This window comes from Triticum aestivum, chromosome 1A (assembly GCF_018294505.1).
Source record: "Triticum aestivum cultivar Chinese Spring chromosome 1A, IWGSC CS RefSeq v2.1, whole genome shotgun sequence".
Taxonomy (NCBI): domain Eukaryota; kingdom Viridiplantae; phylum Streptophyta; class Magnoliopsida; order Poales; family Poaceae; genus Triticum; species Triticum aestivum.
This window is the reverse complement of record NC_057794.1, coordinates 397833909-397842693: the sequence shown is the minus strand read 5'-3', so window position 1 is coordinate 397842693 and position 8785 is coordinate 397833909.

The window sequence follows — 8785 nt, the reverse complement described above, 5'->3', positions numbered from 1 at the left end:
ATTAGTTGCAATGCTTGCAAGGCTTATGTGATGTGCATTACCGAGAGGGCCCAGAGATACCTCTCCGACAATCGGAGTGACAAATCCTAATCTCGAAATACGCCAACCCAGCATGTACCTTTGGAGACACCTGTAGAGCTCCTTTATAATCACCCAGTTACGTTGTGACGTTTGGTAGCACACAAAGTGTTCCTCCGGTAAACGGGAGTTGCATAATCTCATAGTCATAGGAACATGTATAAGTCATGAAGAAAGCAATAGCAACATACTAAACGATCGGGTGCTAAGCTAATGGAATGGGTCATGTCAATCAGATCATTCAACTAATGATATGATCCCATTAATCAAATAACAACTCTTTGTCCATGGTTAGGAAACATAACCATCTTTGATTAACGAGCTAGTCAAGTAGAGGCATACTAGTGACACTCTGTTTGTCTATGTATTCACACATGTATTATGTTTCCGGTTAATACAATTCTAGCATGAATAATAAACATTTATCATGATATAAGGAAATAAATAATAACTTTATTATTGCCTCTAGGGCATATTTCCTTCAGTCTCCCACTTGCACTAGAGTCAATAATCTAGATCACATCATCATGTGATTTAACATCAATAGTTCACATCTTTATGTGATTGGTTCACATCTCCATGTGACTAACACCCAAAGGGTTTACTAGATTCAATAATCTAGTTCACATCGCTATGTGATTAAGACCCAAAAAGTGATCATGTTTTGCTTGTGAGAGAAGTTTAGTCAACGGGTCTGCCACATTCAGATCCGCATGTATTTTGCAAATTTCTATGTCAACAATGCTCTGCATGGAGCTACTCTAGCTAATTGCTCCCACTTTCAATATGTATCCAGATTGAGACTTAGAGTCATCTGGATCAGTATCAAAACTTGCATCGACGTAACCCTTTACGACGAACCTTTTGTCACCTCCGTAATCGAGAAACATATCCTTATTCCAGTAAGGATAATTTTGACCGCTGTCCATTGATCTACTCCTAGATCACTATTGTACTCCCTCTCTTAACACAGTGTATGGTATACAATAGATCTGGTACACAGCATGGCATACTTTATAGAACCTATGACTGAGGCATAGGGAATGACTTTCATTCTCTTTCTATCTTCTGCCGTGGTCGGGCTTTGAGTCTTACTCAACTTCACACCTTGTAACACAGGCAAGAAACTTTTTCTTTGACTGTTCCATTTTGAACTACTTCAAAATCTTGTCAAGGTATGTACTCATTGAAAAAACTTATCAAGCGTCTTGATCTATCTCTATAGATCTTGATACTCAATATGTAAGCAGCTTCACCGAGGTCTTTCTTTGAAAAACTCCTTTCAAACACTCCTTTATGCTTTGCAGAATAATTCTACATTATTTCCGATCAACAATATGTCATTCACATATACTTATCAGAAATGTTGTAGTGCTCCCACTCACTTTCTTGTAAATACAGGCTTCACCGCAAGTCTGTATAAAACTATATGCTTTGATCAACTTATCAAAGCGTATATTCCAACTCCGAGATGCTTGCACCAGTCCATAAATGGATCGCTGGAGCTTGCATATTTTGTTAGCACCTTTAGGATTGACAAAACCATCTTGTTGCATCACATACAACTCTTCTTTAATAAATCCATTAAGGAATGCAGTTTTGTTTATCCATTTGCCAGATTTCATAAAATGCGGTAATTGCTAACATGATTCGGACAGACTTAAGCATAGATACGAGTGAGAAACTCTCATCGTAGTCAACACCTTGAACTTGTCGAAAACCTTTTGCGACAATTCTAGCTTTGTAGATAGTAACACTACTATCCGTGTCCGTCTTCCTCTTGAAGATCCATTTATTATCAATGGCTTGCCGATCCTCGGGCAAGTCCACCAAAGTCCACACTTTGTTCTCATACATGGATCCTATCTCAGATTTCATGGCCTCAAGCCATTTATCGGAATCTGGGCTCATCATCGCTTCCTCATAGTTCGTAGGTTCGTCATGGTCAAGTAACATGACCTCCAGAATAGGATTACCGTACCACTCTGGTGCGGATCTCACTCTGGTTTACCTACGAGATTCGGTAGTAACTTGATCTGAAGTTACATGATCATCATCATTAGCTTCCTCACTAATTGGTGTAGTAGTCACAGGAACAGATTTCTGTGATGAACTATTTTCCAATAAGGGAGAAGGTACAATTACCTTATCAAGTTTTCTACTTTCCTCCCACTCACTTCTTTCGAGAGAAACTCCTTCTCTAGAAAGGATCCATTCTTAGCAACGAATGTCTTGCCTTCGGATCTGTGATAGAAGGTGTACCCAACTGTCTCCTTTGGGTATCCTATGAAGACATATTTCTCCGATTTGAGTTTGAGCTTATCGAGATGAAACTTTTTCACATAAGCATCGCAACTCCAAACTTTAAGAAACGACAGCTTAGGTTTCTTGCCAAACCATAGTTCACACGGTGTCGTCTCAACGGATTTAGATGGTGCCCTATTTAACGTGAATGCAGCTGTCTCTAATGCATAACCCCAAAACGATAGTGGTAGATCGGTAAGAGACATCATAGATCGCACTATATCTAATAAAGTACGGTTATGACGTTCGGACACACCATTACACTATGGTGTTCCAGGTGGCGTGAGTAGTGAAACTATTTCACATTGTTTTAATTGAAGGCCAAACTCGTAACTCAAATATTTTACCTCTGCGATCATATCGTAGAAACTTTTATTTTCTTGTCACGATGATTTTCCACTTCACTCTGAAATTCTTTGAACTGTTCAAATGTTTCAGACTTATGTTTCATCAAGTAGATATCCCCATATCTGCTCAAATCATCTGTGAAGGTCAGAAAATAATGATACCTGCTGCAAGCCTTAATATTCATCGGACCACATACATCAGTATGTATGATTTCCAACAAATCTGTTGCTTGCTTCATTGTTCCGGAGAACGGCGTTTTAGTCATCTTGCCCATAAGGCATGGTTCGCAAGCATCAAGTGATTCATAATCAAGTGATTCCAAAAGCCCATCAGCATGGAGTTTCTTCATGCGCTTTACACCAATATGACTTAAACGGCAGTGCCACAAATAAGTTGCACTATCATTATTAACTTTGCATCTTTTGGTTTCAATATTATGAATATGTGTATCACTACGATCGAGATCCAACGAACTTGTTTCATTGGGTGTATGACCATCGAAGGTTTTATTCATGTAAACAGAACAACATTATTCTCTGACTTTAGTGAATAACCGTATTGCAATAAACATGATCAAATCATATTCATGCTCAACGCAAAAATCAAATAACACTTATTTAGGTTCAACACTAATCCCAAAAGTATAGGGGAGTGTGCGATGATGATCATATCAATCTTGGAACTACTTCCAACACACATCGTCACTTCACCCTTAACTAGTCTCTGTTTATTCTGCAACTCCTGTTTCGAGTTACTACTCTTAGCAACTGATCCAGTATCAAATACTAAGGGGTTGCTATAAACACTAGTAAAGTACACATCAATAACATGTATATCAAATATACTTTTGTTCACTTTGCCATCCTTCTTATCCGCCAAATACTTGGGGCAGTTCTGCTTCCAGTGACCAGTCCCTTTGCAGTAGAAGCACTTAGTCTCAGGCTTAGGACCAGACTTGGGCTTCTTCACTTGAGCAGCAACTTGCTTGCTATTCTTCTTGAAGTTCCCCTTCTTCCCTTTGCCCTTTTCTTGAAACTAGCGGTCTTGTTACCATCAACACTTGATGTTTTTCTTGATTTCTACCTTCATCGATTTCAGCATCACGAAGAGCTTGGGAATTGTTTCCGTTATCCCTTGCATATTATAGTTCATCACGAAGTTCTACTAAGTTGGTGATGGTGACTAGAGAATTCTGTCAATCACTATTTTATCGGGAAGATTAACTCCCACTTGATTCAAGTGATTGTAGTACCCAGACAATCTGAGCACATGCTCACTGCTTGAGCTATTCTCCTCCATCTTTTAGCTATAGAACTTGTTGGAGACTTCATATTTCTCAACTCGGGTATTTGCTTGAAATATTAACTTCAACTCCTGGAACATCTCATATGGTCCATGATGTTCAAAACGTCTTTGAAGTCCCGATTCTAAGCCGTTAAGCATGGTGCACTAAACTATCAAGTAGTCATCATATTGAGCTAGCCAAACGTTCATAACGTCTGCATCTGCTCCTGCAATAGGTATGTCACCTAGCGGTGCATCAAGGACATAATTCTTCTGTGCAGCAATGAGGATAAACCTCAGATCACGGATCCAATCCGCATCATTGCTACTAACATCTTTCAACACAATTTTTCTCTAGGAACATATCAAAATAAACATATGAAAGCAACAACGCGAGCTATTGAACTACAACATAGATATGCTAATACTACCAGGACTAAGTTCATGATAAATTAAGGTTCAATTAATCATATTACTTAAGAACTCCCACTTAGATAGACATCCCTCTAATCCTCTAAGTGATCACGTGATCCAAATCAACTAAACCATAACCGATCATCACGTGAAATGGAGTAGCTTTCAATGGTGAACATCACTATGTTGATCATATCTACTATATGATTCACGCTCGACCTTTCGGTCTCAGTGTTCTGAGGCCATATCTGCATATGCTAGGCCCACCAAGTTTAACCTGAGTATTCTGCGTGTGCAAAACTGGCTTGCACCCGTTGTAGATGGACGTAGAGCTTATCACACCCGATCATCACGTGGTGTCTGGGCACGATGAACTTTGGCAACGGTGCATACTCAGGGAGAACACTTTTATCTTGAAATTTAGTGAGGAATCATCTTATAATGCTACCGTCAATCAAAGCAAGATAAGATGCATAAAAGATAAACATCACATGCAATCAAAATATGTGACATGATATGGCCATCATCATCTTGTGCCTTTGATCTCCATCTCCAAAGCATCGTCATGATTTCCATCATCACCGGCATGACACCATGATCTCCATCATCTTGATCTATATCAATATGTCGTCACATGGTCGTCTCGCCAACTATTGCTCTTGCAACTATTGCTATCGCATAGCGATAAAGTAAAGCAATTATTTGGCGCTTGCATCTTATGCAATAAAGAGACAACAATAAGGCTTTTGCCAGTTGCCGATAACTTCAACAAAACATGATCATCTCATACAACAACTTATATCTCATCATGTTTTGACCATATCACATCACAACATGCCCTGCAAAAACAAGTTAGACGTCCTCTACTTTGTTGTTGCAAGTTTTACGTGGCTGATACAGGCTTAAGCAAGAACCAATCTTACCTACGCATCAAAACCACAATGATAGTTTGTCAAGTTGGAGCTGTTTTAACCTTCGCAAGGACCGGGCGTAGCCACACTCGGTTCAACTAAAGTTGGAGAAACTGACACCCGCCAGCCACCTGTGTGCAAAGCACGGCGGTAGAACCAGTCTCGCGTAAGCGTACGCGTAATGTCGGTCCGGGCCGCTTCATCCAACAATACCGCCGAACCAAAGTATGACATGCTGGTAAGCAGTATGACTTATATCACCCACAACTCACTTGTGTTCTACTCGTGCATATAACATCAAACCATAAAAACCTAGGCTCTGATGCCACTGTTGGGGAACGTAGTAATTTCAAAAAAATTCCTACGCACACGCAAGATCATGGTGATGCATAGCAACGAGAGGGGAGAGTGTGATCTACGTACCCCTTGTAGATCAACAACGGAAGCGTTAACTTGGTTGATGTAGTCGTACGTCTTCACGGCCCGACCGATCAAGTACCGAAACTACGGCACCTCCGAGTTCTAGCACACGTTCAGCTCGATGACGATCCCCGGACTCCGATCCAACAAAGTGTCGGGGAAGAGTTCCGTCAGCACGACCGCGTGGTGACGATCTTGATGTACTACCATCGCAGGGCTTCGCCTAAGCACCGCTACAATATTATCGAGGACTATGGTAGAAGGAGGCACCGCACACGGCTAAGAATATGATCACGTGGATTAACTTATGTCTCTAGGGGTGTCCCGTGCCTCCGTATATAAAGGCTCAAAGGGGGGGGCTGGCTGGCCAAGAGGTGGCGCACCAGGAGGAGTCCTACTCCTTCCGGGAGTAGGACTCCCCCCCTTTCCTAGTTGGAATAGGATTCGCGGAGGGGGGAAAAGAGGAGAGAGAGGAGGAAGGGGGGCCGGCCCCCTCTCCTTGTCCTATTCGGACCAAGGGGGGGAGGGGCGCGTGGCCCATCTCTGGCCACCTCTCCTCTCTTCCACTAAGGCCCACTAAGGCCCATATACCTCCCGGGGGGTTCCGGTAACCTCCCGGTAATCCGGTAAAATCCCGATTTCACTCGGAACACTTCCGATATCCAAACATAGGCTTCCAATATATCAATCTTTATGTCTCGACCATTTCGAGACTCCTCGTCATGTCCGTGATCACATCTGGGACTCCGAACAACCTTCGGTACATCAAAATACATAAACTCATAATATAACTGTCATCGTAACCTTAAGCGTGCGGACCCTACGGGTTCGAGAACAATGTAGACATGACCGAGACACGTCTCCGGTCAATAACCAATAGCGGAATCTGGATGCTCATATTGGCTCCTACATATTCTACGAAGATCTTTTATCGGTCAGACCGCATAACAACATACGTTGTTCCCTTTGTCATCGGTATGTTACTTGCCCGAGATTCGATCGTCGGTATCCAATACCTAGTTCAATCTTGTTACCGGCAAGTCTCTTTACTCGTTCCGTAATACATCATCTCGCAACTAACTCATTAGTTGCAATGCTTGCAAGGCTTAAGTGATGTGCATTACCGAGAGGGCCCAGAGATACCTCTCCGACAATCGGAGTGACAAATCCTAATCTCGAAATACGCCAACCCAACATGTACCTTTGGAGACACCTGTAGAGCTCCTTTATAATCACCCAGTTACGTTGTGACGTTTGGTAGCACACAAAGTGTTCCTCCGGTAAACGGGAGTTGCATAATCTCATAGTCATAGGAACATGTATAATTCATGAAGAAAGCAATAGCAACATACTAAACGATCGGGTGCTAAGCTAATGGAATGGGTCATGTCAATCAGATCATTCAACTAATGATGTGATCCCGTTAATCAAATAACAACTCTTTGTCCATGGTTAGGAAACATAACCATCTTTGATTAACGAGCTAGTCAAGTAGAGGCATACTAGTGACACTCTGTTTGTCTATGTATTCACACATGTATTATGTTTTCGGTTAATACAATTTTAGCATGAATAATTAACATTTATCATGATATAAGGAAATAAATAATAACTTTATTATTGCCTCTAGGGCATATTTCCTTCAGTGGCTTCCTCACTGCTTCCTTGATATCCACTCCAAGTCTCCTGGATTATGTTTTTTTCCAAAAACAATCCTCGCGAAGGTTTCATTCCATTTGATATTCCTTTTCTGCGAAACACTGAAATAGGCACACAAAACAGCAATTTGCGTTGGGCCTTTGGTTAATAGGTTAGTCCCAAAAATAATATAAAAGTGCATAATAAAGCCCATTAAACATCTAAAACAGATAATATAATAGCATGGAACAAACAAAAATTATAGATACGTTGGAGACGTATCAAGATGGACCAGAAGAGTACCGAGGCCACCACGAGGGTGGCGGCACGCCCTACCCCCTTGGGCGCACCCCCCCTATCTCGTGGCCGCCTCGTGGACCTCCCTGACTTGTTACCGACGCCAATGCCTCTTTTATAACCCCAAACTTCCAGAAAGAAACCTTGATCTGGAGTTCCGGCGCCGCAAGCCTCTATAGCCACCGAAAACCAATCTAGACCCGTTCCGGTACCCTGCCGGAGGGGGGAATCCCTCTCCGGTGGCCATCTTCATCATCCCGGTGCTCTCCATGACGAGGAGGGAGCAGTTCACCCTCAGGGCTGACGGTATGTACCAGTAGCTATGTGTTTGATATCTCTCTCATGTGTTCTTGATTCAGCACGATCTTGATGTATCGTGAGCTTTGCTATTATAGTTGGATCTTATGATGTTTCTCCCCCTCTACTCTGTTGTAATGGATTGAGTTTTCCCTTTGGAGTTATCTTATCGGATTGAGTCTTTATGGATTTGAGAACACTTGATGTATGCCTTGCATGTGCTTATCTGTGGTGACAATGGGATATTGACATGATCCACGTGATGTATGTTTTGGTGATCAACTTGCGAGTTCTGTGATCTTGTGAACTTATGCATAGGGGTTGGCACACGTTTTCATCTTGACTCTCCGGTAGAAACTTTGGGGCACTCTTTGAAGTTCTTTGTGTTGGCTGAATAGATAAATATGAGATTGTGTGATGCATATCGTATAATCATACCCACGGATACATGAGGTGACATTAGAGTATCTAGGTGACATTAGTGTTTTGGTTGATTTGTGTCTTAAGGTGTTATTCTAGTATGAACTCTAGGATAGATTGAACGGAAATTATAGCTTCATGTTATTTTACTACGGACTCTTGAATAGATCGATCAAAAAGGATAACTTTGAGGTGGTTTCGTACCCTACAATAATCTCTTCGGCTGTTCTCCGCTATTAGTGACTTTGGAGTGACTCTTTGTTGCATGTTGAGGGATAGTTATATGATCCAATTATGTTATTATTGTTGAGAGAACTTGCACTAGTGAAAGTATGAACCCTAGGCCTTGTTTCCTAGCATTGCAATACTATTTT